At 37.8% G+C, this 27637-nt stretch overlaps 1 long non-coding RNA gene and 1 pseudogene across 15 annotated transcripts in view; both read left to right on the top strand.

Annotated features, from left to right (window-relative positions):
- The window catches only part of LOC149749926 (uncharacterized), a 134272-nt gene that overhangs the window by 21557 nt on the left and 85078 nt on the right, over nucleotides 1-27637 (top strand). The window contains exon 1 of one of the 15 annotated variants that reach the window (XR_016392884.1): nucleotides 1991-12374. The exons of the other annotated variants lie outside the window; for them this stretch is intronic. This is a non-coding gene — a long non-coding RNA (uncharacterized LOC149749926). Of the gene's footprint in view, nucleotides 1-1990; nucleotides 12375-27637 lie in introns of those variants that run through there. 15 annotated transcript variants of the gene reach the window in all.
- LOC149749927 (calmodulin pseudogene) lies at nucleotides 20628-21891 on the top strand (annotated as a pseudogene).

The following is a 27637-nucleotide window of genomic DNA, read 5'->3' on the forward strand; positions in this document are numbered from 1 at the left end:
TATTTGTTGTTTTTCCCTTGTTGCTTTCAGTAAGTTTTCTATGTCTTTAATTTTTGCCAATTTGATTACTATGTGTCTCAGCGTGTTTCTCCTTGGGTTTATCCTGTATGGGACTCTCTGCTCTTCCTGGACTTGGGTGGCTATTTCCTTTCCTATGTTAGGGAAGTGTTCGACTATAATCTCTTCAAATATTTTCTCGGGTCCTTTCTGTCTCTCTTCTCCTTCTGGGACCCCTATAATGCGAGTGTTGTTGCGTTTAATGTTGTCCCAGAGGTATCTTAGGCTGTCTTCATTTCTTTTCATTCTTTTTTCTTTATTCTGTTCCGCAGCAGTGAATTCCACCATTCGGTCTTCCAGGTCACTTCTCCATTCTTCTGCCTCGGTTATTCTGCTATTGATTCCTTCTAGTGTAGTTTGCATTTCAGTTATTGTATTGTTCATCTCTGTTTGTTTGTTCTTTAATTCTTTTAGGTTTTTGTTAAACATTTCTTGCATCTTCTCAATCTTTGCCTCCATTTTTTTTCCAAGGTCCTGGATCATCTTCACTATCATTATTCTGAATTCTTTTTGTGGAAGGTTGCCTATCTCTACTTCATTTAGTTTTTTTTTCTGGGGTTTTAACTTGTTCCTTCATCTGGTACATAGCCCTCTGCCTTTTCATCTTGTCTCTCTTTCTGTGAATGTGGTTTTTTTCCCATAGGCTGCAGGATTGTAGTTCTTGCTTCTGCTGTGTGCCCTCTGGTGGGTGAGGCTATCTGAGTGGCTTGTGCTAGTTTCCTGATGGGAGGGACTGGTGGTGGGTAGAGCTGGCTGTTGCTCTGGTGGGCAGAGCTCAGTAAAACTTTAATCTGCTTTTCTGCTGATGGGTGTGGCTGGGTTCCCTCCCTGTTGGTTGTTTGGCCTGAGGCAACCCAACACTGGAGCCCACCTGGACTCTTTGGTGGGGCTAATGGCGGACTCTGGGAGGGCTCACGCCAAGGAGTACTTCTGCTGCCAGTGTCCTTCTCCTCACGGTGAGCTGCAGCCACCCCATGCCTCTGCAGGAGAGCCCCCAACACTAGCAGGTAGGTCTGGTTCAGTCTCCTCTGGGGTCACTGCTCCTTCCCCTGGGTCCCGAGGTGCACACTACTTTGTGTGTGCCCTCCAAGAGTGGAGCCTCTGTTTCCCCCAGTCCTGTCGAAGTCCTCTAATCAAATCCCGCTAGCCTTCAAAATCTGATTCTCTAGGAATTTCTCCTCCCATTGCTGGACCCCCAGGTTGGGAAGCCTGACATGGGGCTCAGAACCTTCACTCCATTGGGTGGACTTTTGTGGTATAGTTCTCCAGTTTGTGAGTCATCCACCCATCAGTTATGGGGTTTGATTTTATTGTGATTGCACCCCTCCTACCATCTCATTGTGGTTTCTCCTTTATCTGTGGTAGTGGTGTATCCTTTTTGGTCAGTTCCAGTGTCTTCCTGTCGACGATTGTTCAGCAATTAGTTGTGATTCTGGTGTTCTGGCAAGAGGGAGTCCTGATCCCTTACTTGAAACACCTATCTTTCCAAAGATTATGACAAGAAGAAGGTTCAAATAAATAATAACGTTTCTTCACTTTAATGATAACTTAGAAACTCCACTTCCTTTTGCACCACCCTGGTCTCGCAGCTCCCGCCCCTGCTCCTCGGACCAGGTCCCCTATTTATTTTTTTAATACATCTTATTTGGAGTATAATTGCTTTACAATGCTATGTTAGTTTCTGTTGTACAACAAAGTGAATCAGCCATATGCATACATATATCCCCACATCCCCTCCCTCTTGAGTCTCCCTCCCACCCTCCCTGTCCCACCCCTCTAGGTCTTCGAAAAGCACTGAGCTGATCTCCCTGTGCTATGTGGCTGCTTCCCACTAGCTATCTATTTTACATTTGGTAGTGTATATATGTCCACTTCATCCCAGCTTACCCTTCTCCCTCCCCATGTCCTCAAGTCCATTCACTATGTCTGCATTTTTACTCCTGCCCAGCCACTAGGTTCATCAGTACCATTTTTTTTTTTAGATTCCATATATATGTGTTAGCATACGATATTTGTTTTTCTCTTTCTGACTTACTTCACTCTGTATGACAGACTCTAGGTCTATCCTCCTCAATACAAATAACTCAATTTCATTTCTTTTCATGGCTGAGTAATATTCCATTGAATATATGTGCCACATCTTCTTTATCCATTCATCTGTCAGTGGACATTTAGGTTGCTTACATGTCCTGGCTATTATAAATAGTGCTGCAATGAATATTGTGGTACATATCTCCTTTTGAATTATGGTTTTCTCAGGGTATATGCCCAATAGTGGGATTGCTGGGTCATATGGTAGTTCTAATTTTAGTTTTTTAAGGAAACTCCATACTCTTGTCCATAGTGGTTGTATCAATTTACATTCCCACCAACAGTGTAGGAGGGTTCCCTTTGCACCGCACCCTTTCCAGCATTTATTGTTTCTAGATACTTTGATGGTGGCCATTCTGACTGGTGTGAGGTGATACCTCATTGTAGTTTTGATTTTCATTTCTCTAATAATTAGTGATATTGAGCATCTTTTCATGTGCCTCTTGGCTATCTGTATGCCTTCTTTGGTGAAATGTCTATTTAGGTCTTCCACCCATTTTTTAATTGAGTTGTTTGTTTTTCGATATTGATCTCCATGAGCTGTTTGTATATTTTGGAGATTAATCATTTAGATTTATAACTAGAACCAAATATATACTTAAGGACAACTTGTAAATATGAAAAATAATGATTTTGACTATGTATCCTAAATATAGAAATTACCTAATGAATATATTTAAAAGTAATTTTAATCTTCATAGCAGTGATGTGGCCCAGGGTTATTTTTGGCAAGGAGAAAATTAGACAACGAGTTGTATACAAAGAGTATTGAAGAAATTGTAGAATATCAGTTTTTCCTTTAAGATCGGTATACTTTTAATCAGCTTGTGTTAGCATAGGAGAGAGAGACCCCAAAAAAAGTAAAGAATAATTATCAAAAGTATATATACCTAGTCTTCAAATTTCAACTGGATTGAGAAAACTTATATTCTTCTAATAATTTCCCAAATGGCAACTCCAAAAGTTTTTGGAAAATCCCAGTGTATTATAGGCACAATTATTTTTCAGAGTAAATTAAATCTAGAAACCTTGGCTTATTAAACCCAGACTTTTCAGATTTTGTAACCTGTTATTTTACTGATTTTTTGGAGCAGGGGAAATAGAAAGACTCTCATACCAAAATTCACCAAAATTTCTTGACCAGCTAAACTGGTATTGAAAGTAAAATCATGCATTTTTAGAAGTATTTTTTTAATCTTTAAAAAACAGTTTCAATGGAACTTCACTATTATTTAAAGAAGAAAAACATCAGTATGATTTTTGGCATTATTTTCAAATTTGGATTTATGAAACTGTTTAGCAATGCTGTGAAACAAATTCTTTTTACTCTATTTTTTTGAAAAATATCTTTTAAATAACAAATCGAAAATTTTTTGGCTGGAATTTGTTGCTATAATTCCATAAAAGGACATCAGTTGATCATGCTTTTCTTCTGAGGTTGGGGAAATTTTACCTCTTCTACTTTATACTCCTGTGATAGGAGCATTTAACATTTAAATGCTCTTTTAACTGATCTGGCATATTACAGGTTACAGGGTATGAGAGGAAAATTAAGTTTACATATATACCATATATAAAGCAGATTTTCATTAATAATACATATTTATTTCAAAAGTAATAGTAATGGTAATAGTAAGTAATAATAAAGAATGGATGATCAGACAAGAGTATGATAACCATGAAGCAATCTCAAAATGATTTTTTGGTAAATAATATGGTTTGACGTATGAGAAGTGGTATGTGTTGAAACATGAAATTCTTCAAGCACTCTTTGATGATGATAGCATTCCTTAGGAATTTTTTAAAAATATTTTATGTACACCAAAAATACCAGTTTCATATTTTATCACTGTTAGAAAAAAAGGCTTTCCAGTAGTTTTCCTTTGGGTTGTAATTTTTTCCAGGGGCAGAAACTATGACAGATTATCCATTTCCACAAAAGTGAAGCTAGTCCACCATTCTGTGTTCAATCAAAGGTACAGTTCATCTATAAATTGTTGTCATTGTGTGTTTCATGTAGAGAAAGAAACTAGTATGTCATAAATGCGCTGCAGTTATTTTCCATTTCTTGTTTCAGCAGCAATAAAAGGAGAGAGAGAGTTACACATTTATTTACTTGTCAGACTGGACAAAGTTCTTCAGAAAGAAAAATCATATGCTACCTTAACCACTTTAGCAATTTTTGCAATCCAAAAGGAAAAAAAAAAGATTGATTTCTGTTTAACCTGTTTTTTTTTTTTTATTCTGTGGGTAACACTATTTTTTTTTTCCTAGACATTTCTCTCCCTCAAAATTAAGGGGCTATTTTAGAACCATTTTACAGTGTTTCTTGAAACACTAAAGTTCTCTAGGAGACTGTCTGTTCTGTACTTGAATATGTAAGTACTAACCATGTCTGAAGGTATTGAGATAATAGATACATTCTGTTTACGTGCTTTGTAGTGAGTTATTGTTCTTAAGCCTGTAAGATGCAGCTACAAAGAAGATGTAAATGGAGAATTCACTCAATAAGCCAGAAAGAGTGTTACCAAACTAGACCTTTGGGTCCACTTGCCCACACACAGTAAAGCCAAGCTCTTGTGAAGGAAAGTGCAGTCTTTATTGAAAGGCCAAGTAAGGACCTGAACTCTCCCATGGATTTCAGGGAAGGGTTTTTAAAGGCAAGATGAGGGAGATAGTTGCAGGGTGCCTGGTAAGCTCCTGCATAATTCTCTGATTGGTTGATGGTGAGTTAACAGGATGGCGACAAGGGATTAACATCATCAGTCCTCAGGCCCCAGCTGGTCTGGGACTTACGTGCTTATAGTCATCATGCAGTTAGCTTCTTCTGTCTAGTGGGGGTTTTAGTATATGCAAAACAACTCAAGAGTATGTGTCAGATGCTGTTATCTATGTCCTTCAGGGAGGAACTAAAGATTCTGTGACTGTAAATTGTTACCATTTCTCCTGGTCCAACTACTATTTTTTGTTACTACGTGTTCACATTCTTTCAATCATTAATTCTTGAGCCAGCCTTTTATGACTCAGTGGAGACCTGGGGGAATAAATATTTTCTACAAACAAGAGGCAGGCGGAGGACATGTGGCCGGGGTGGGGGTGGTGGGGACGTTTGTCCTGGGAAGGCCCCACAAGGTCCTGCTCAGTTATAAGAAGAGAGAGAATTCTCTTTTTAGACATTTATTATGTATAACACTGTGTTCACTTTTTTAAATCTAATAATTGGCATCATTTGGAGAATAATACACTAATTCTAGAGGCAGAACAAAGAAAAGGTACATTGCCTCCCTTTTAAAATATTTACTTCTCTGATTAAGTAATATCCAAAGAAAAACACAATGTAGATATGGGATACAATATCTTTCATAACCAGCAATGGTGATAAGACTTTCCAAAGAAGGATTCATCTACTTCAGTGAAGCTCCATGAGCCTATTGGGAAGAGCCCTTTTCTGCAACTTGCATTTTTAGATATTTTTAACATCCTATGGAGTGTGGGTTCCTGGTGTTATCATATGTCAGGCCTTATTAATCAGACCATTTTATACAGATTGCCATCTGCAAACACATCTGTAACTGGGTCAACGTTGTTCTGATTAAATTACCATGACTATTTTTCTTTCTTTGTCTTTCCTTTTTAAACACGGGATGTGAAGCCTCAGATTCATACTAACGTAACATTTATCATCCATATGTGCCAATTTTCTTCTTTGAGGCAAAGCATGACAAATCATTTAAGTGTTCACATTAGGAGTGCTAATCCTCTATGTCAGGAGTAGTCAAACTATAATCTGTCAGCCAAATGAAGGCTGCAGTTTATTTTTCTATAACCTGTAGGCTAAGAATTGTTTTTACATTTTTACAAGGTTGTTACCCCCCAAAAAAAAGAATCTGTGATGGCGACCTTGTGCCATGCAAAGTGTAAAATATTTACTATCTGGCCATTTAAGAAAAAAAAATTGGCAGATCCCTGTTATATCTGACGGCATTTATATATGCAAACATACAAAATGTTCCTCTTTTGTTAAATCTCTCATTTTCAGCTCTGACATTTTTTCCTTAGGCTTGCAGCCTATTACCCTTCTCTTGTTTCATATGCCATAAGCACTAGAGAAGAGTGTGTTGTTGCTCATGTGTGTAATCAAATGAATTTAAATACAATTAACAGGGCTTGCCTCGTGGCACAGTGGTTGAGAGTCTGCCTGTTGATGCAGAGGACACGGGTTCATGCCCCGGTCCGGGAAGATCCCACATGCCACGGAGTGGCTGGGCCCGTGAGCCATGGCCACTGAGCCTGTGCGTCTGGAGCCTGTGCTCCGCAACGGGAGAGGCCACAACAGTGAGAGGCCCGTGTACCGCAAAACAAAATAATAATAATACAATTAACATATGTCCTTTGTTTTTCACCCCTCTAGTGATGTAGTTAATTTAGTAATATTTGATTTATTTCATTCATTTTACCCAGAAAATATTAATAAACTATATATGTGTACAGCAAATAAGGTACAACCCCTGACCTCACATGCTTATAGTTTGTGAAGACAGAAAATTAAATAGGCATCACAATCCCTTATCAAAATATTCAGTACTACTATATAACGTAGAGCAGGTCATAGTAGAGAGACAAAATCAAATGGTGAATATTATGGAAGGCATTTGGAGAACTTGAACTCTGCATTCAGAAGGCCTACTTGAAATTGTCCAAATGTAGGAGAAATATAGGGAGAGGAAGTTTATGTAAGGTTCCAGGGTTGTAGAGAAATGGTCCATTCTAGAGTGAAAACGACACAGTGCATGATTGGAAAGCTGGACATTTATAACCAAATTTCTAGCTTCATAGAGCCATAAACAGGGACAATGTGATTGTCCCAATATTTTCAAGAAAAAGTAAATAATTTTCTAGTAGTTGTAGCTTCTTATTGACTTAAAAAATAAAGAAAAGAGAAAGATGGTGATAAAACATATATTTTCATGACAGCAAATCCTTAGACCTTTTGAGAAACCCGTTTAACTAGAAAGCAGTTGTTCCATTAGAAAATAAAGCTCACTGGCAGTGTCATTTGGAACGTATAAGCAGTGTCAGTTTTCTTCTCTTAGGGAGTAAATGGTCAGCCATGCAGGTGTTATCAGCAGTAACAAGGCACTTCAGACTAGGGGATGTAGAGACTGAAGAGTGTGGTTTCATTTTATTTTCTCCAGTACATACAATCTTATTAACTTGAAAATTAAAGCTAAATAGTTGGTTTCCCATTGCTTACTCTTAGCTGTGCTGTAGCCACTAGCCAAATATGACTATTAAAATTCAATTAACTTAAATTGATTTGAAAACTCAGTTTCTTAGTCACACCAGCCACACTTCAGATGCTCAACAGCTACATGTGGCTAGTGGCTACTGTATTGGGCAATGGAGATTTGGACATTTCCATCATCATAGAGTGTTATCTTGGAAAGGACTGGCAGTTGCATTAATTACAGTAAAGTCATTTCTGTTAAGTTCTCTAAATAGATGTTATTTGTCATATACCCATTCAGACAAGTTTTTCTTTTGTTATTGTACTTAAAGGGTTCAATCTTTGAATTTCAGTTCTTTTTGTCTTAGCTAGATATGAATTCCTTCAAAGTTTTCTTCTTCACATGGGATCCACAACATACAAAGCATTTGCAACCATATTTACTTCTCAATACTTAGATATTAAATGTTTTCATTGGAAGTTAACATAAAGAAAACATATGAAGTTAACATAAAGCAAAGCGCCTATAGCTCAGTAAATCATCTCAAAGTGAACCCATACATGGACCCTAACTAAAGTCAAGAAACAGAATATCCTTTGCTATAATTGTATTTATTGAGTAATTAATGTTTTTGAAAGAGTAGATTTTTAGGTTCTTTCTGTTTTTTTAATGTGATTAAATTTAAAGCTTCACTGAGTAAATTTTGGTTTATTCAAGAAATAGTTAGACAGTTTTTTAATTATCAGTTTTTCTCTTATTTTCTTCCTTCATGATGCTCATAATGTTGGCCTCCTTTGTTAATTATATTAATTCTCACCTCCTTAGCCATAGTTTAGAGATGTATATGGAGCTGAGGGGAGTGTAGACAAAGGCCAAATAATAAAATATTGAAGTTATCATATTCTACAGTTTAATTCTTTGACTGTTGGTTTTTACTAGCATTCCATATTCTGAAAATCTGAAAAACACATATTCTGAAAAACACATCTAAAAGATACAACCACATACTAAGTGAGAATGGCCAGGTATATTATTAATTTTTTTAGAGTAACCTTTTCTTTGAAGTATAACAGTCATGCAGAAATGTAATCCAACATCAGAGACGTTGAATGTCATTAAAAATATTCTTCCACAATTTAAAAAGCTGCAAGGTACTCCATCCCACAGATGTACCATGATTTAGCTTTCTAACTCCTGTTGCAGTTTTCTGGCTTTTTACCTAGTCGTCTTACCCCTCTTTCCATAATTCTGCAAAAATGAATTCATCTGTGTTTAATATCTTTGTGCCAATTTCCAATTTTTCCTTAGAATAAAATTCCTAGAGGCGGAATTTCTGAGTCAAAAGGCATGTGCATTTTTTGTTTGTTTGTTTGTTTTTTGCGATACACAGGCCTCTCACTGTTGTGGCCTCTCCTGTTGCAGAGCACAGGCTCTGGACGTGCAGGCTCAGCAGCCATGGCTCACGGGCCCAGCCGCTCCGCGGCATGTGGGATCTTCCCGAACCGGGGCACGAACCCGTGTCCCCTGCGTCGGCAGGCGGACTCTCAACCACTGTGCCACCAGGGAAGCCCCCTAATAAACCATATCTAAAATAAAATTTCACTGAATCAGTTTGAGAAGTAGGCCAGTCTTCATTGTAGGTGTTTAACAGCAATGGTAGTTTGATAGTTTGAAGTGAAAATTAATTTCCACAGGTATTCATCACAGTTTTACTTATTATAGATGAAGCATTCTTAATTGAGTATTCATAGACACTTAGGATGAGCTTTAAATTATTTGACTCCCTGAAATAGTATGCAAATCCTGAGGTTGTGTGTATATTGGGATGGTCCATGCCTTGATCATATAGATTAATCTACTTAATTTCTAAATTTGTTCTTCCTTCTCTATCCCTGTCACCACTTCCCTAATTCAAGGCTTCAGCATGTCTTACACAAATTGGTTTGTTGTACTTGGGCGGGGGAACGTGGCTTGTCCCACTAAAGCCATCTTTTATATAACCATTGGAGAGCTCTAGCAGCTATGGAAAATACATGGTAAAGATGAATATAAGCATTAATTTGATTATCTTGTCAATTCCCTGTAGTGGTTCGCATCTGAACTATAACTGGTGAACAAGTTTTGCTGTCATCTGCTCCAGGTGGAAAAGTTCATCCTTTGTCTCTCTTTACTTTGAACTCAGTGTTTTCCAGCTCTTTGGCATGTTCTTTCTTATCCCTGTCCCCCTAGATATCTCTATTAATACTATATAATTTGACTAAGGCATTCCCTTCTTTTCTTCAGGAATCCTTCACAGGCTGTTACTTTTCTTCATGCCTCTCTAACTCATACCTGGGACTATCCCTATCATTATAATTACCATAGCATGTGTGTGCAACTCATGTTTCACTTGCCATTGATCTTCTTGAAAGTAGGGCCTATGTTATTAATTTTTATATTCCTGGAGTCAGACACAAGACCTGGGACACCAAAGGTGCTCAATAAATATATGGCAAATGAGTGAACGAATGAAAATGGATTTTCAGGTCTGCTCATTAATTTAAAATAATTCATTTCAACTAGAACTTGTTTTTATAATATACACACTAAAGACCTGATAATTTTAATTCTAATAATATGACTTCTGAAATTATAATACGTTTAACTTGGTGAACTTTTTATGGTAAGAACATGTAAGTCTCACAGTCATATGTGTCTGGACCCCTTTACACCAGCATTTGAAGAGATCAGAAAGGTCATCATTTCACAACTGAGGAATGGGTGGGGGGTGTTAAATTCAGTGGGTAGGTGTGAAGCAGCATGGTATTATATCACCCCAATTTACCAGTACTGTACACCAGGGTCAAAGACATTGGACCGCTTTGATCCTTACATTTCCCCTCTTTAAAGTGAAATAATGATGACCAGTTCACAGAGAGCTCCTTTCATCGTTTTGGTATATTCCCTACCACACTATCTCCAATGTAGTTTTTTGTTTGAATTAATGGGGAAGAAAAGGAAAGGAAAGGAAGAGAGAGAAAAAAAGGAGAGAATGAGTTAAAACTACAAAACTTATAAAAGTAGTAGAATCTAATATTTATTGTTATCTTTTACTGTTTGTGCTTTTTAAGTGTGGTCTTTGGTGACCACATAGTATTCCTTAACGAGAATGCACCATATGTGTTTAACAGCGTCCCCATTTTGGGACAGTAGGAAAGTTTCCATTTTTAGCCACGTACGTGTAATACGGCCTTGAGGGTGGAGCTTTGCCTGTATGTTTGGAATCACTGCCATACTGTTGGCTCTGAGGGATGGAAGGCTCTCCTGTAGATACTCCAAAACTCTGCACCTGTGTGCCTTGCCGCAGCAGTGTGTCGGTCCCTCTTCACCAGCAACTCTCTGACCATCCATTACAGTTGAGAGTAGCCATCTTTCAAGAGAATGGAAACTGTCTCATCCCCCTTCATACACTACTTGGACCTTCTTCTTGTGCTCATGAGGCACTTTTGAGAACTTGACTCTCTCTTGATCCCTTCAAGGGGATCCAGTATGTGTGGTGGCATTTCTGACCTCTGAGAGGGAAACAGCTGTATTTGAAAATATGAAGTTAGTAGATGAGCAAGATGCTCTTTGGGAAAGAAGAAGAACGAATGTTTTCTTTGAGAAGTTGAGCAGTCACTGTAACGTACAGTAGACGATTCATGTCTCTGTGTAAATTGAATTGTGATTATCTTTCCCATACACTCAAAGCCTTATTTATTTTGAGTACATTATATAGATGCTGCTATCCACAGGATGCAGAGAGGATCCTATGTAATGTGTCAGCCTCGACACTGCAATAGAAAGAACTCATTTGCTTACCATGTTATACGTACTGGTCTGCATTTCCCCAGGCTGTGAATTACTCCCTTCCAGGGAATTTCTGCCTTGGAAGGATCATTAACTCTTTGAGGGTACCAGCAAACCAGGTAGCAGATTCACCTTTTGTGAACTAAAATTCTAAATCCAGAAAAGACGATGAGAGTTCTGAAGTCCATCTCCCTATCTTTGTAAGAGGATCATCTCAGTAAGGAATGATTAAGGTTGTGATTTTTAAGGAGGCATTCCTAGATTCAATTCCTTCCTCCATAAGGTTTAAAATTCCTCTATGCCTCAGTTTTCTCATAGGTAAATAATATCTACCATATAGTTTATTATGAGGATTAAATGATAAATAGAACTTAGATACTAATAAGAACTCAATAGGGAATTCCCTGGCAGTCCAATGGTTAGGACTCTGTGCTTCTACTGCAAGGGCCACAGGTTCAATCCCTGGTCTGGGAACTAAGATCCCGCATGCTGTGTGGTGTGGCCAAAAAAAAACAAAAAAACAAAAAAACCCCACAAACTCAATAAAAGCTAGCTATCATATTATTAGTCTTATTATTATTGTCATTATTAATTTGATGAGCTTCAGAAAAAATTGTGCACCTTTCTTCATGCCGTTGAGACCTGACTGTCCCTTTAAAACCTGCTACTCTGAAATAATAACCAACCCCAAGTAAACCTAGTCAGTGGAGAAGAATTACAGCCATTTTCTTTCCTTTTTTTTTTTTTAACTTTAAAAAAAGAGCATTACAGATAACCCCAGTTATACAGATTTTTTCTTGTGTCATTCCATTTAAGCTCTTAGGAGCACAAAGTTTTAGGCCTCTAGTCTCTTAAAGTAGTAAATTGTTTAAGCAAGAAAATAGCTGCATTGATAGGATCCTGATTAGCTTATTGGCATTTGGCTTTGTGGATGCAAATGCTGAGCGAAGATCTAGGATGCAAAGATTTAGGAAAGCGGTGTTTAAGACCAGCTCTGCCTCTTAGCGTTGCGACTGTGGACTACTCAGTGCCTCTCCTTTGCAGATTCTTATCCAAGTTATGGGACTTGGTAATCTCTGAGATACCTAGAAGAGCTAATATCCTGTGATTGATTCAGAAAGGAATCATGCTTTAAAGAATGGGGAATGAATTCTGCTCCCAGTTCCTCAGGTAAACTATTACTATGGTATAATAAATTGTTGGGAAAATTATTCTAATTTTCCTTGCCATTGGATAGATACAGCCATTGAAGCATTTCAGGTGAGAATAGCTTGTCTGGACAGCACCACAAAACCACTGCTGGGCTGGATTAAGTTCCTGACATAACAAGCTGATATGAAAGGTTATCAGAAGTGAGTTAGCCACACAGAGGATTGGCAGGTGTAGCCACTATCAGCAAAGCTTTGTTTGTCAACAGTGTTCCTAAGGGAATCACCTTCTCAGCAATGCCACTGTCCCTGCAAAGTCATTCTCTCTGTAGCTTTGAGAAACTCGCTTCTTGGTACAGCCAAACCCTTTTCTATTCAATGTGTCTGCCATCTTTTGAGAAGAGCTTCCACCATAACGTGTCATGTTCATTTCTGTGACTTCATAGTATTTGGCACTTTCTGGGTCTTGAAACAAACACAGTGTCAGCAAACTCATTTCTTCATCCAGGAGGAAAGGGCCAAGTTGTTGTTGCCCAGTTGTTGCTGGTGGACAGAGGCTCTGTTTCCAGGTTTTCAGGGTCCTGGTATACCTGTGTTTACCTTGGAAACTAAGACATGCTGGGGTTTTTTGTTTTTATTTTTGCTTTTTAATCAGGGCTATAGTTGCTTTACAATGTTGTGCTAGCTCCTGCGGCACAGTGAAGTGAACCCGCCATATGTATACACATATTCCCCTCCCTTTTGGATTTCCCTCCCATCCAGGTCACCACAGAGCACCAAGTAGAGTTCCCCTTGCTATACAGCACATCCTCACTAGTTTTCTATTTCATGCTGGCTTTATCTCAGAAATCACTCTTATCCCTGCACCTCTTGGTTCACCTGTGAGTGAAGACTAGAAACTTCTCTTTTTATCTGACCTCTTGTTTAAAGAAGAAGAGTATTTTGATGTTCTGTTGACACACTGATTACGGTGGAGTAGTGTCTGCCTCAGCAATTAGGGTTTAGTCAGCACTTAGGGCAGAAACCATGTATAGTAAAAAAATGCCTTTAGAAATCCGTTAAGTTTGACATAAAGTGCAGCGTAAGTAGATTTGTGTACAATTCTATGAAGTAAAATACGTATATGAAAAATGCATATCTTCAAACTAGAACCACACTGCACACACTGCAAGCTGATTACTCTGAGAGAGGTTCCAGGGACCGACATACCTTGTAGGCACAGTTAATTTGTGTCTCCCTGTTCACTACCCTCCTGGTTATATTTAGTGCATGGAAGGGCAGGCAGACTCACTCAGGCTACTTAAATTCTTGTTTCTCTCCTTCTCTCTTTATCTCCCTAGATGTGTACAATTAGAATATTATAAGCTAAATACCCAAATGATGTGGCTCCTCTATAGCTAGGGTTAGCTCTGTATTCATAGAGGGGAAAGATGATTTAAAAGATGTTTCAGTAATAGGCTGCTGCAGAGAATCAGTTTAAATTACTTTTTTTTTTTTTTGCGGTACTAGGGCCTCTCACTGTTGTGGCCTCTCCCGTTGTGGAGCACAGGCTCCGGATGCGCAAGCTCAGCGACCATGGCTTACGGGCCCAGCCGCTCCGCGGCATGTGGGATCTTCCCGGACCAGGGCACGAACTCGTGTCCCCTGCATCAGCAGGCGGACTCTCAACCACTGAGCCACCAGGGAAGCCCTAAATTACTTTTTGATGCATCAAAGAGCACTTATTGAGCACCTATGTTACGGACTCAGTGTTTTGTGTGCTCCCTCGAAATGCATATATTGAAACCCTAACCCCCAGTGTGATGGTTGGAGGGCCTTTGGGATGTAGTTAGGTTTAGGGTGATGCCCTCATGATGAGATTCGTGTCCTCATAAGAAGAAGAGACAGGAGAGTCAACTCCCTCCCCACAAGCACACATGGAGGAAAGGCTATGTACGCACAAGCTGGAAGGAGGCCCTCTGTAGCCAGGAATCAGCTCTCACCAGACACTGAATCTGCTGGCACTTTGATCTTGGACTTCCCAGCCTTCAGAACTGTGAGAAATAAATGTCTGTTGTTTAAGACACCTGGCCTGTGGCATTTTGTTATGGCAGGCTGAGCTGACTAAAACAACTTACTGTCCTCTTGATCTAGATTTTTTAAACCAGGGAAAGAATGCTGTTGCCTGCATGTGAATGTAAACGTGATACATAATAGAGATGACATTACAGATCACTGAAGAAAAAAATGGACTGGTAAATAACTAACCTGGAAGTACTATGTTATCCATATAGAAAAAAAAATCTATACCATTCAAATATAAAAAAAATCTGTTGCATTTAGGTTAAATACCTAATTATGTAAATAAAATATTAAAATTTTAAAAATAAAATGTAAGATGATTTCTTATAAACTTAAAATAAGAATGAGGTTGTTTAATGAAATATAAAATTCAAACCTTGAATAAAAGAGTTGACACATTGATCCACATAAAAATATCCTGTTCAATAAAAATCACTATAAACAGCCAAGTCACAAACTGGGAGTAGATGTTTGCAACACATGTAAACAATGTAGGATCAATATTTCATATTTATAAAGAATTTCTATAAATTAGCAGGACAGTAACTAACAGGAAAATGGACAAATGAGGATCGAAGCAGGCAATTTCTAGAAGGGACCATACTGGACTGATGGATAAAGAATTGATAAGATGTTCAACTTCACTAGAAATTGGTGAAATATATGAGAAACAAGGAGATCTAGGAAATCGGTAAAATATTTTAAATTCTTACAATACCAAATGTTGGTAAGGGTGTTTAGAAAGGGACATTTTTAGACCCTGTTGTCTTTTGCATAGCTTGATAAGCCTAATTTGCAGAACAATTGTGTAGTATCTAGTAAGTAAAATTGTACCCATTTTTAACCTAGCAGTTCTGTTACTAGCTGTGATTTTAGAAAAACTCCCTAGTATGTGAGCAGGGAAACATATACAGACTTAATTATGGAATCATTTGCATTAAAACATTAAATACAGTACATAATGTTTATTACAAGGTCTTTCTTTTACTTGTTTTTTCATGTATTTATTTATTCAGTTTACATGGTCTATACATAAAATCACTTTAAAACCTCTAAATTATCTCATGTCCATTAAATGGAAACAGTAATGCTAGGCCTGTTTAAATTACAAGAAAAAATCACTCTATACCAACAAAGTGTTTTAAAAAACCAAGGTCAAAGGAAGTAGTCTTGGGAGAGAGGCATTCCTGAGCTGGTGGCTGGATCCCAGGAGCTGCTGGGCGAAAGAAAGAAAAAGATGCTTTCAGACAGGAGTGGTTTGATTAGAGCCCAGTGACACAGCTAAAGGGAATTAATCATAATTACATGTCTCAACATAGTAAATCTCAAATGCAGTGTCAAGAGACAAAAAAAAAAGCATATGCCATGGCAAAAAGACAAAAAGACTAACAGCATTTATCGGGTGTTATTCTATGTTGAGCATATTGTAAATACAGTTTATATAAAGTTTAAAGTAACAGGGAAAATATTGCAAATATTGTTTAGGGAGAAATATTTTGTAAAAGAATAATATGGACAGTAATGATAATCACCAAAGTCATTAGAGGGAGTGCCTGGGAAAGGGCTGGTGGGGGAGGATGTGGGAGATTGAGCAGCAGTTCACAGAAAGCTTTAGCTATATCTCTATATCTGTGAAGACCTAGTCCATTAAAAACAAAAAGTTTTGAGGCAAATTTGGCAAACTGAATCTGTGGTGTGGTGAATATATGAATATACATTACTTTTTCCCCAGGTAAGTTTTAGTCTATTTGAAATATTCTAAATGTTTAGAAATTTTAAAATTGCCCTTGCAGTTATTTTTGCAATGTGTTTAACTTAGCAGCTTTGTGAAATGTATGGCGACACAGGGTAAATTGCCCTATACTTAATATCTCCAGTGGTAACAAGGCATGATTTAGAAATTTCACCCAGAATTCACCTCTGTAAACTCTGCAGTAACAAAGTAGTTAAGTTCAGGACTTCTATATTGATCAGGATTGCTTTGAATATAATTCAAAGATTAGTGCTAGAGGAATACACACCTGTGGGAAGGCAGAGTGAACTAAGAGGACTCAGATCATCTATGGATTCACTGCATATTTACATTTTTATATGTTTACAGTGGAAAAAAGTTAAGTTGCACAATGAAAGCATTAAGAAATATGCTTAAAACTTCCTGCTCAACAAAAAATGCTATAAACAAATTTAGTCAACTCACACACTGATTTTAAAATCATTAAATCTGAAGACATTGCCTCCATTTTCTTGAGTTTAGTTAGGACGCTTCTGGCTGCTTAATATGAATTTTCAGATTTAAATTGGAGTAAAGAGAATGAATGAAGAATATGTATAAAAATTTATAGGTATCTTTAAAATTTTTTCTATTAGTTTTCTTTGGTTACATTTAGATATCATGCCAAAAAAAAAGCAAGTACTAAGAATGGAAAACAAAGATTTTTCAGCTGAGAGGATTTATGACTTTATTATCAAATATGTAGTCAGTCATTCAAGCAACAGTTAGTTATTGAGTATCTGCTCTGTGCCAGGTACAGTTCGAAGTGCTGAGGAAGGAGCAGAGAACAAAGTAAATGAGAAACCCCTGCCCTCATTTTATTTATGCTCGAAGGAGGAAGGGGTAGAACTTACTTTCTCATCGTCTAGTGCCCATATACAAGGAAACCTACTAAATGGTAATTGAGAATCTTTGTGGTTTGGGGAAGGAAAGGGGTGGGGGGAGTGCACTGAATGGGATTTCTTGGATAACCGTAATTACAGAAGGAAAACACGCACTGGCTTCTCCTATTATATAAATGAGAACGTTTATAGTAATTTTCTGAGAATGGCATTCTCAAATGTTTTAAGTGCAGAAGAAGAATAGATGGTCGAGTCTGCTTTTCAGCTGTGCTATGACTGCCTGTTTTACTCTTTTTCCTTCCCAACTCTACTGAGCTTATTACTTAATTGATGGGTTTTTCATTTTCTTTTATTTTCCCTGAAGAGTAAATTATTGTCTTTATTCAGTAAGGAGTTCAAGTGAAATGTAAAGTACTCTTTTATTCAACTAACTCTTTACTTTCTTGTTAAGACCTCCTGTGTGTGTCAGGCACGGTCCCAGGCTCTGTGTGTTCAGAAATGCACAGCTCCTCCTCCAGGGGGTCTGTGGTCTAACAGGCCAAATGCCAGTGCCAGTTGTCGTGCAGCATGACAGGTGATCTTAAGGAGGGATAGACATAGTTCTGAGTGAGCAGTCCTGCCTGAGGTTCAGAATCTGTGTAGCTGGAAGATTATTTTCGTTGTTGGGGCTTCAAAAATGAGTGATGGTTTGCCAGATGTGAAGTGTGAGGTGAGCTTCCCAGCAACTTCACAACCCCATGCCTCCCATCAGTCACTCAGTGCATTCATTGCCTCAACGTGCCGTAGCTTCTGTATGTCATTCATTCGGTCATTCATTTATCCGTTGATTTATGCCATCAAATTTAGTATATGTATTATACTCCTTTTGTGGGCCATTTGCTAAGCAGTAGTGAAATGTGTAAGAAAGATGCTGCATTTACCTTCATTTTATATGTCAACACCAATGGCTAGAGTTATTGGCATGTAGGCATTCTAATCCAAAGATTTTTCAATTCAAAATATTGGGTTGGCCAAAAAGTTCCTTTGGGTTTTTTGTAACATCCACGGAAAAACCCGAAGGAACTTTTGGCCAACCCAGTGTGTGAGTTATTATAGTCAGATGGGTAACATGACTTGGTTTTGAATAGAAGTACTTAGTTATATTCTACAGTGGACAAGAGCATTTAGAGGTTATATAATGCATCTGATCATAGTATCGAACCTGATCAGAAAAACAAAGAAAACAGAATTCTTCTGGAGCTTGCTTTATATACTTGTTTCCACACAATCCAAATAATTCCCATTCACTACAATTCTGGGAGAACATAAGAGCACACAGCAATTTTAGGTAGGTTATCTTGTTGGTTCTGACAGCGTCCCTATGGATCATGAATATAGACTCCATGACTTTTCCAGAAACATAGGAATAGTATGTGGGAGAACTCTAACTTGATTGTAGTGTTCACTTCACCATGCCCATGAGAGAACTCTGAAATTCCTAGATGCCTCTCATACTTCTTTTTCTTCTGATATATCTTTTTATAGTTTTAAAGTAATGTTTTTTTCCTTACATAGCTTTCCTTTAACAAGAAGGCAAATATTTTCTTTTTTTTTTTAAGTAAAATAAGTAAAACAGTGGGGTAATGTAGCTACCAATATAAAAATGTTTACATTTCTAAAATATGGTAGATTTAGGGAACTGTGAACATAGCCATTTTTGTGTGTGTGTGTGTGTGTGTATAGAAATATAGCTTCAATAAATTAGATTTCGTCACAAATACAAAATTATATTTTTTAACATATTGATATTTCACTTCATCATATGATATAACCACGTGCTGAAAATGAAGATGAATTTGGAATTTCAAAGACACACGCAAAAGTATAATCCATCAATGGTCCTCATTCTTCTTGGTGAATCCTTCCCTTTTAGGATATTTCCTTTCACTGAAATGACTGGACATAAGGCATGTCAATGCAAAACATAAGTGAAGAATTTAGTGAAGCTAAATTTTACCAGGGGAATAGATGGGAAGTAGAGATTAAGGAAGCAGGGAGCCATTGAAAAATGTTGGGTGGAATTGAGAGGGGCTTAAAGTAGCTTAAGGGAGATGGGCTTTCAAGAGAGCTCCGAAGTCAGACGAGTGGAAACAAGAAAGTGATAGAGAGCTATAAGGAAGGGTCAGCAACTGTTTAGTAACTGTGCGCCTCTGCAAGACCCCAGTGCCTGGTGTTGTGGACTCAGTGGAGTTCTCAAGATTCTTGAGGTCTGGAAAAACATGTTCTCGTCAGATGAGAAGAAAAGATCTAAAAAAGATAAAGCAAGTCTGAGAGGTGGAGTAGAAATTGAAATTTAGGACTATTGTTGTCAGTGGCACACTATGAGCAACTTTTAAAAGCCTTGTTAGGGTAAAAATGCACTTTTTGGCTTTTTAAGAAAGCATACTATGAAGAAAGAAATAATTGATCATATACTCAGAGCTAAGCATAACTATTGGCTTGCTGTCCCTCCCATAACAACCAAAAATTGAGGGGAAGGGAGAGCAAAGATGCTGATCTTGTGAGCTTCAGATTGCCACAGCAGCCAGCAAACAACGATTGGACTGTAGATCAGTATTTCAAGCAAACAGTCTTGACTGTTTTACCAGCATAATCCCAGGATCTTCACTTTAAGCCAATGTTCTTTGCCCTAAGAGAGCGTCACGCAAAGCATTTGTTTCTTTGTGAGTGAAGAACAATTAATTTAGTTCAACTCACTTCGTTGAGCATGTACTATGTGAAAAAACCATTCCTAGTCCATAAATCGTAGTTCTCCATGACCATAACCACTGGAGGCTGCTGTTTCAGCATACCAACAGAGGCAGTGAATCTCTAGAAGCAAAACAATCTAGGCCAAAACAAATTAGTAAAGGATGTCTGAGGGTAAGTGGTTTTTTTTAATTGATATAAAATTTATATCCAGTGAAATGCACAGTTGAGTACTCTCTTCTACATGATTCTTTTTCTACCTTGAATTCTGTGAAACCAGTTTGCCCTGGTCTTTCTCCTACACCTTTGGCTATTCCACCCCTCTCTCATCATAGTTACCTATCGCTTCACTAAATGTTGATATTCCAATGTCTGACTTCTTCTCTTCTCAGGTTACATATTCTCTTTATACTGTGTTGCTTTCAATAACCTCATCAGCATCACATCTACAAATCTAGACCCTATTTCCCATCTGCTCCATTCGTATATATCCAGCAAGCAATGGGACCTCTTTGCTTAGTGGTCCCATAAGAACTTTAAATTTGTCATGTGCAAGAATGAACTTATTGCCTCTCACTACAAACATGCTTTTAATTATGTTTTCATTATTAGCACTAATGAAAACATACTATTCAAAACAATTCAAGCAATCGAGCACTTTTGTGTGATAAGGGATGTGTCAAACATTATAAACCAGGTAACCCTCTTTTGGGAGAACTGATAGTTTAGCCATTTATTCACACCAAACCTGGCCATCATTCTGGAACTTTCCTCCTTCCTCATTGCACCCACCCAGAATCCCCCCAAAATTTCACCTCCCCCTCATCATCGTGGTCCTTGCTTCTTTCCCTGGAATCTCTCAAATCTGTTTCTTTGTCCTTGTCAAAAATCTTTCTACTTTCTTTCCAGACTTCCACACAGGGAGTATTGTTACAACAGATTCAGACTCTGTTCCTTAGGCATAGAGGTAACGGAGGGATGAATTCTGATTGGAGATTTACTCATCAACCATGTATTGAGTTTCTGTTAGGCATAAAATAAGTCTATTAAAGTAGCAGAACAGAATTAGTCCGAGTGGAGCAAGCGAGCTGAGTGCTTGAGTAGTCGAGTCCCGGAGACCGGTAGCGCTTGCAGCATGGCTGACCAGCTGACTGAAGAGCAGATTGCAGAATTCAAAGAAGCTTTCTCACTATTTGACAAGGATGGTGATGGAACTATAACAACAAAGGAGTTGGGAACTGTAATGAGGTCTGTTGGGCAGAATCCCACAGAAGCAGTTACAGGACATGATTAATGAGGTGGATGCTGATGGTAACGGCACAATTGACTTCCCGGAATTTCTGACAATGATGGCAAGAAAAATGAAGGACACAGACAGTGAAGAAGAACTTAGAGAAGCATTCCTTGTGTTTGATGAGGATGGTAATGGCTATATTAGTGCAGCAGAGCTCCGCCATGTGATGACAAACCTTGGAGAGAAGTTAACAGATGAAGAGGTTGATGAAATGTCAGGGAAGCAGATATTGACGGTGATGGCCAAGTAAACTAAGAAGAGTTTGTACAGATGACAGCAAAGTGAACACATTGTACAGAACGTGTTAAATTTCTTGTACAAAATCGTTTATTTGACTTTTCTTTGTTTGTAACTTATCTGTAAAAGGTTTCCCCCTATTGTCAAAAAATATGCGTGTATAGTAATTAGGACTTCATTCCTCCATGTTTTCTTCCCTTATCTTACTGTCATTGTCCTGAAACCTTATTTTAGAAAAATTGATCAAGTAACATGCTGCATGTGGCTTACTCTGGATATATCTAATAAGCCCTTCTGCACATCTAAACTTAGATGGAGTTGGTCAAATGAGGGAACATCTGGGTTATGCCTTTTTTTTTAAGTAGTTTTCTTTAGGAACTGTCAGCATGTTGTTGTTGAAGCGTGGAGTTGTAACTCTGCATGGACTGTGGACAGTCAACAATATGTACTTAAAAGTTGCACTATTGCAAAACGGGTGTTTTATCCAGGTACTCGTACACTATTTTTTTGTACTGCTGGTCCTGTACCGGAAACATTTTCTTTTATTGTTACTTGCTTTTTAAACTTTGTTTTAGCCACTTAAAGAAAATCTGCTATTGGCACAATTTGCCTCAAATCCATTCCAAGTTGTATATTGCTTTATTATCTTCATGGTGCTATGTCCCTCTCTAAATCATCTAGTTTATTATCTGGTTTCCTACTTTATAGTCTTTCTCCACTCTCATATGTAAGCTTGCTAAGGACAGGGGTGTGTTCTAACTTGTTCATTACTCCATCCTTATTGTGTAGATACAGTGGTAAACACACAGTAGGTGCTCAGGAAATATTTGTTGCATGTTAACAAGTAATCTTCCCTCCAGCCTTAAATGAGAGTTTTTGACTGGCGCAGTGATTCATATTCACCTCTGCGGATTTGTATAATACCATTATGAAATGTTGCTGGGTGTATTATCTGCCTCATAGGGATATAAGGATGTTATAAGGATTAAATGAGATAATGTATATGAAAGTTACTTTGTTAGAGAAACAAAAACTTATAATAGTATTTATGATCACTCTCCTGATTTCACAGATGAGCAGATGAGAAACCTGGAGCCCCAGTGGGTACATAATCACCCAAGGGCATAGATATCAGCTCTTACATCTTCTGCCAACCATCACAAAGATGCTTTTACATATTTTTTCCCCTTTATGCTGAATGTCCCTCACTGAAAGGTCATAAGGATGACAAAGATGTTTCTGAAAATTAGAAAGGGAGGAGTAAAGCCACTTTTTGTTGAGAAAGAGCGTGCAGATCAGTAAAAACAGCCACAGGGAATATAGGAATGAAAAATTCAGGGTAGAATTTGGCCTACTGGCCCAGATGGGAATAAACTAGTTGCGATGTTTAATGTGAAGCTATAGAAAAGTTAATAGGTTTGTGAACAAATGTTCCAAACTCTCAGCTCAGAGTATGATTTCCCAATTCAAGAAACTTTTCTACCCTGAGGGTAACAAGTTTTACTCAGCTTTTGTGCAAAGAAACTGCCACTATTTCATATTTTCTTTTCTTTTTCTGTTTCCTTAATAAAAGTATTCAGTATTACTTGGTGGAGTTCTGCCCTATTGTTTGATATCATGACACTTTCTTCCAGGCAGTGCGGTGTCCTGTCATTGGGAGCCATTGGTGCTAACCAGAATGGTGTACAGTACCAGGGAGTATGCTAGTATATTGAGTTATATCCCATATTCTTATGTAATTCACAAACCAGCCCTTGAAAAGAACTCAATTTCGGACCTGTGTGATGTCATTTGTGGTATACTTAAGCCACACTTTATTTTTAATTTGATATATGCTCATTAAAAAACATTATCTTACTTGCTTTAGGGTCACACAACTAGTAAGTGAAGGAACCAGTCTTCCAAACTCCATTATTTGCATTTTTAAAAATTGTTTAGCATTTATATGAAGGCAAAAATTAACCTTCCAGCTCTGTTATCAATTTCTGTATCCCAGTGGATATACCAATGTCCTCTGAAGTTGCATAGCTCTGATTTGTCATGAGGTGGCAATGTGACAACACCTTGAATTGGATCTATGATGAATTCCCCCACCTTGGTGAATTTCTGAGGGAGCTGTCCAGAGCTGAGTTTGCTATGGAATGGCCACTGAGTGAGGAGGCATGAGAACAGACTTCTAGGGCTTGAATATTTGATTTTATGCACATCCAGTCTTAGCTTCTAGCTGAAGAATCCTAATGTGGAACCCTAGGAGAATTTGCTTTCTGGATTTCAAATACAAAAGTTCAAAGCGGTCAGGTTCTATTTAAAAAGCCCACATGCAAAAGTAAGTGAAGTACCTTGAAATTGCCAGTGAAGAGGTCATCCTGAAATCTACAGAGTAAAAAAATGAGTTTTAGAGGAGGAAAATATGTTTTCAAATAAGGGAATGTATATTATAGCTTTTCAAATTCCATTCATTCAGAGAAAGTGAATAAACAGGGATAAAAGACCTTGAACAAGACTCTTTTTCATGTCTATTTAAATAAGAACTTTATTCAATTTGTGGTACTATTAAATAGGAATACAATATTAAATAGCTTAAAACTTATAGTGGTATTTCTTATATCCAAATATGTGAAAAGAATTTTATATAATTTATTATGGCTCATTCTGAGGTGGCTCTGAAATTATGAATTGTGAACACTGTCTAATACTTTTCCCTAAAATATTAATAAATTTATACTTATATATTCTTAAAACTTCAAATATTATATTAAAATAATGTTCATATTATCATTTAAAGATCTAGAATGTAATTTCCCAGTCTTGATTTTAATTCGATTATATGAAAGCTGAAAATATAAGATTGTAACACTTTTTCTTAGATTGTGTTATTTTTTAAAAAGTCATTCACCTGTTGAATCATTCAGTAGATATATAGTGGCACATTCCAAGCTGTGGTCACGTGGTTCCAGCCTCCATTAGACTTATAGTCTAGTGCAGGAAAGGTTAAGTAAACTGAAGCTTAAAATGCACGATAATAAGTGCTATGATGGGGTTGGTACAGTGTATTATAATCACACACTGCAGGATGCTCTTATTTGAATTTGGTGGGGGGGCTGGTCAGAGAGAGTTCCCAGGGAAAGTGATATGGAAGGTGATACCTGAAGTATTAGTAGAATTCAGCCAAGCAAAGAGATGGAGAAGAATCTTTCAGTCACAGTGAGCATAATATGTGAAAGTATGGAGACAAAAGAGGATGTGGTGTTCTTCGAAGAGAAGTTAAATTTAACTAAAAGTTAGAATTCTTAAAAGATAAAACAGGGACTGGGGATAATAAATAAGACTGAGGCAGTAAGCTGATGTTGTACCATGGAAGCATGAACATCCTTCTAAGAGCATTGGGATTCTGTAGTAAGGTTTTAAATAAGGAAGCTGCCTGGTCAGGTTCACATTTTAGAAAAGTCATTTCAGTGTAAAGAAAAGATCACGGTTAGGTGAGAGCCTAAGTCTAGAGGCTGAGGGACTCTTTTGGAATCTGCTACAGTGGTTCCAGATGATACATGATGCTGGCCTCAACTAGAATAGCACTAAGTGTTGATGGAGAGAAGTAGCTGGAATCATCATTTTTTAGAAGATTAAATTGAGAGAGCTTCACAGCTGTTTGGAAGTAGAGGAGGGTGAGAATATGAGGTCAGGGAAGCTAATTAGATTTCTGGAATCTGCAGCAGTGGTGGCTGGTTCCACTTCCAAAGATAGAAAACACAGAAGTTTGCAAGTGAAGGTAGTGAGATCATTTGGGGGCATAGAAAGTTTTATGTTTCTGTAGGACTCTAAATGAAATGGCTAGCAGAAATTTGGGCCTGTGGATTTTGAAGCTCAGGAATGAGATGTGACCTAGAGATATAAAGTTTAGAACTTTTATCAGGTGGATGGTAATTGAGCATTTAGGAATGGATGATATTACCCAAGGAAGATGTTGAAGAGATTCTCAAACTTTGGGGTCAGATGAATTACCCAGGAGGTGTGATAAAATTCAGAATCCTGGGCACCAACTCCAGAGTCTTACTGAGTAGTTATAGGATGTAGCTCACAAACCTACACGCTTGACTAATAGAGTTCCTTACCATGATTTTGATGCAGATGATCCTCTGACCCCACTTTCAAGTAAAAGGAAAAGTGGATCTTGCATAGGAGCCTAAGTAGTATCAGCACATAAAAGATGGACAGAGGAGGAGGAACCCGGAAAGAAGGCTGGTGAAGAAGTAACCATAGGTGTGGAAGGAAAATTAAAAGTATAAAATATCACTGATTACATGGAAAGAGAATCAGTATAAGAGAAGGAATCATCGACAGGGCCAGAAGTGTTGAGACAGGAAGTAAAGATAAAGGCTGGAATACACCTACTACATGTAACAAAAAGGAGGTCATAACAAAGTTGGCAAGAATAGTTTCAGTAGAATAATGTGGGCTGAAGCCAGATTGCAGTGGGTTGAGGGTTGAATATGATATGAGGATGAAGAGACATGAAGCAGAGACAAAATCTTTTACAAGTAGTTAGAAGGGATGGAGGAGGTTGCTACAGCAGGATATGGGTAGGGGTGAATGTTTTAGGAAGGAAACAGCGTGAGTCAAAGTCTTATCTCACCCTTGGCCTGCTCTTATCTCTAATTTTTTTGGAGCTTTTCGTCTTATCAACTTATGAATGGATATATTATACAATTCAGCAATAAAAAGAATGGGTTGTGTGTTAAGTTTATGTCGAAATTTCTAAGAAACTACCAAATACTTTTCCAAAGAGCTGTTCTGTTTTACATTTGGATATTGGGGAGCAAATTAAGGTGCTGCTTTGTGTTTTGTGCATTATGGTTATGCCAAAAAATACTGAAATATGCCTGAATATTAGCCTGACCCCTAGTGGTGGTCCACATCCATGGGGCTAAACGTGGAACTGAGTTTTTTCTACGCTTTCCATCACATGAGCTGCCACTCCACCTCCATCGTTTCTTGCAAACACATAACAGTAGAGAGATGGTGTAAATATGCCCAAACAAATTTAGATGGTGTACTGCGGGGTCCAGTGGGGCAGAAGGAGGGAAGTCCTTACACCCTGCTACCTGCTTGAGATCAATACCTGCTGTCATAGCTTCAGCATCACCACCATCCGGGGGACTTTGAGAAAAATACTGAACTTCATTTAAGCTCAATTTCCTCATATTTACAACGAGGATTATAGTAATACCTACCTTAGAGTGATTAAGTGAGGTTAAATGAGATTGTGTATGTAAAGCGCCTAACACAGTTCAGCCCAGAGTTGACATTCACGAAAGAGCAGGTGTTCATATTTCATAATGATAAAAACAATCAATAATGTAGTCAAATCCTACAATGAAATTTTATTCATGATATTTTTTTTTCTGGTTCTCATTTGCTTGCATTCCATGTTAATGTTCTCTATTTCAATTGGAACCTCTTTAAATTTAGGACTGGGTTTTATTTGATAAAGATAAAAGCCACAACCATACCAACAATAACATCCTCTATTATTTTAGAGTAACTATATATCAAGACATTGCTAAAATATTTCTTATGTAAAATTTAATGCTGAAACAGTTTTATGAGGTAGGCAAAGATCTCAGATGGTCTATGTTAAAGATTTTCATCTGTACCTTTTTCACCCAGACCCCACATCTTGACTCCTTGATGTGCTGGCCCTGCCAGTGGCAATGATAATATCAGTTACAGGTGGTTGATACAAGAAATACAAAGATTATGTACAAAGTATTGATATTGATACTGATATTGATAAAGCTAGCTTTCTTCTCTTTGAGCTTTTCCATTCTAGAAAGCTAGCTCTCACCGAGAAAAAAAGCTACCTCTTATTTAACCCTTGAGAAACAAAAACAGAATGAACAAAAATCTATTTGCTTCTTTTATTACCCCAACGATACTAGGGCTGACTGTTGTTATTTTTAATTATTATGTTTCCAGGTATTTTTCCCCCGCACTCAACCGACTGATTAATAACCACATAATTTCTCTTTAACAATGACTTCTTCAGCTTATGTCAGAACAAATAATGAACATCCAGAACTATAAAGGACAAACCAGAACATTAATCCTTATGTCCCTTATTCATTGGCCAACAAACTTACTAGGCCTCTTACTGAACTCATTTGCGCCCCTACGCAACTTTCAATAACCTTAGGCACAGTGGTCCCTTTATGAGAAGGCACTGTGATCACTGGCTTCTGCCATAAAGCAAAAGCATCTGTAGGCCGCTTTCTATCACCCGGGGCACCAATCCCTCTTATCCCTATGCTAGTAATTATTGAAACTATTAGCTTATTTATCCAACCAATAGCCCTAGC

The sequence above is a fragment of the Delphinapterus leucas genome, chromosome 3 (genome assembly GCF_059928025.1).
Source record: "Delphinapterus leucas isolate spDelLeu-1000000601 "Yukka" chromosome 3, BTC_Dleu_Yukka2, whole genome shotgun sequence".
Classification (NCBI taxonomy): domain Eukaryota; kingdom Metazoa; phylum Chordata; class Mammalia; order Artiodactyla; family Monodontidae; genus Delphinapterus; species Delphinapterus leucas.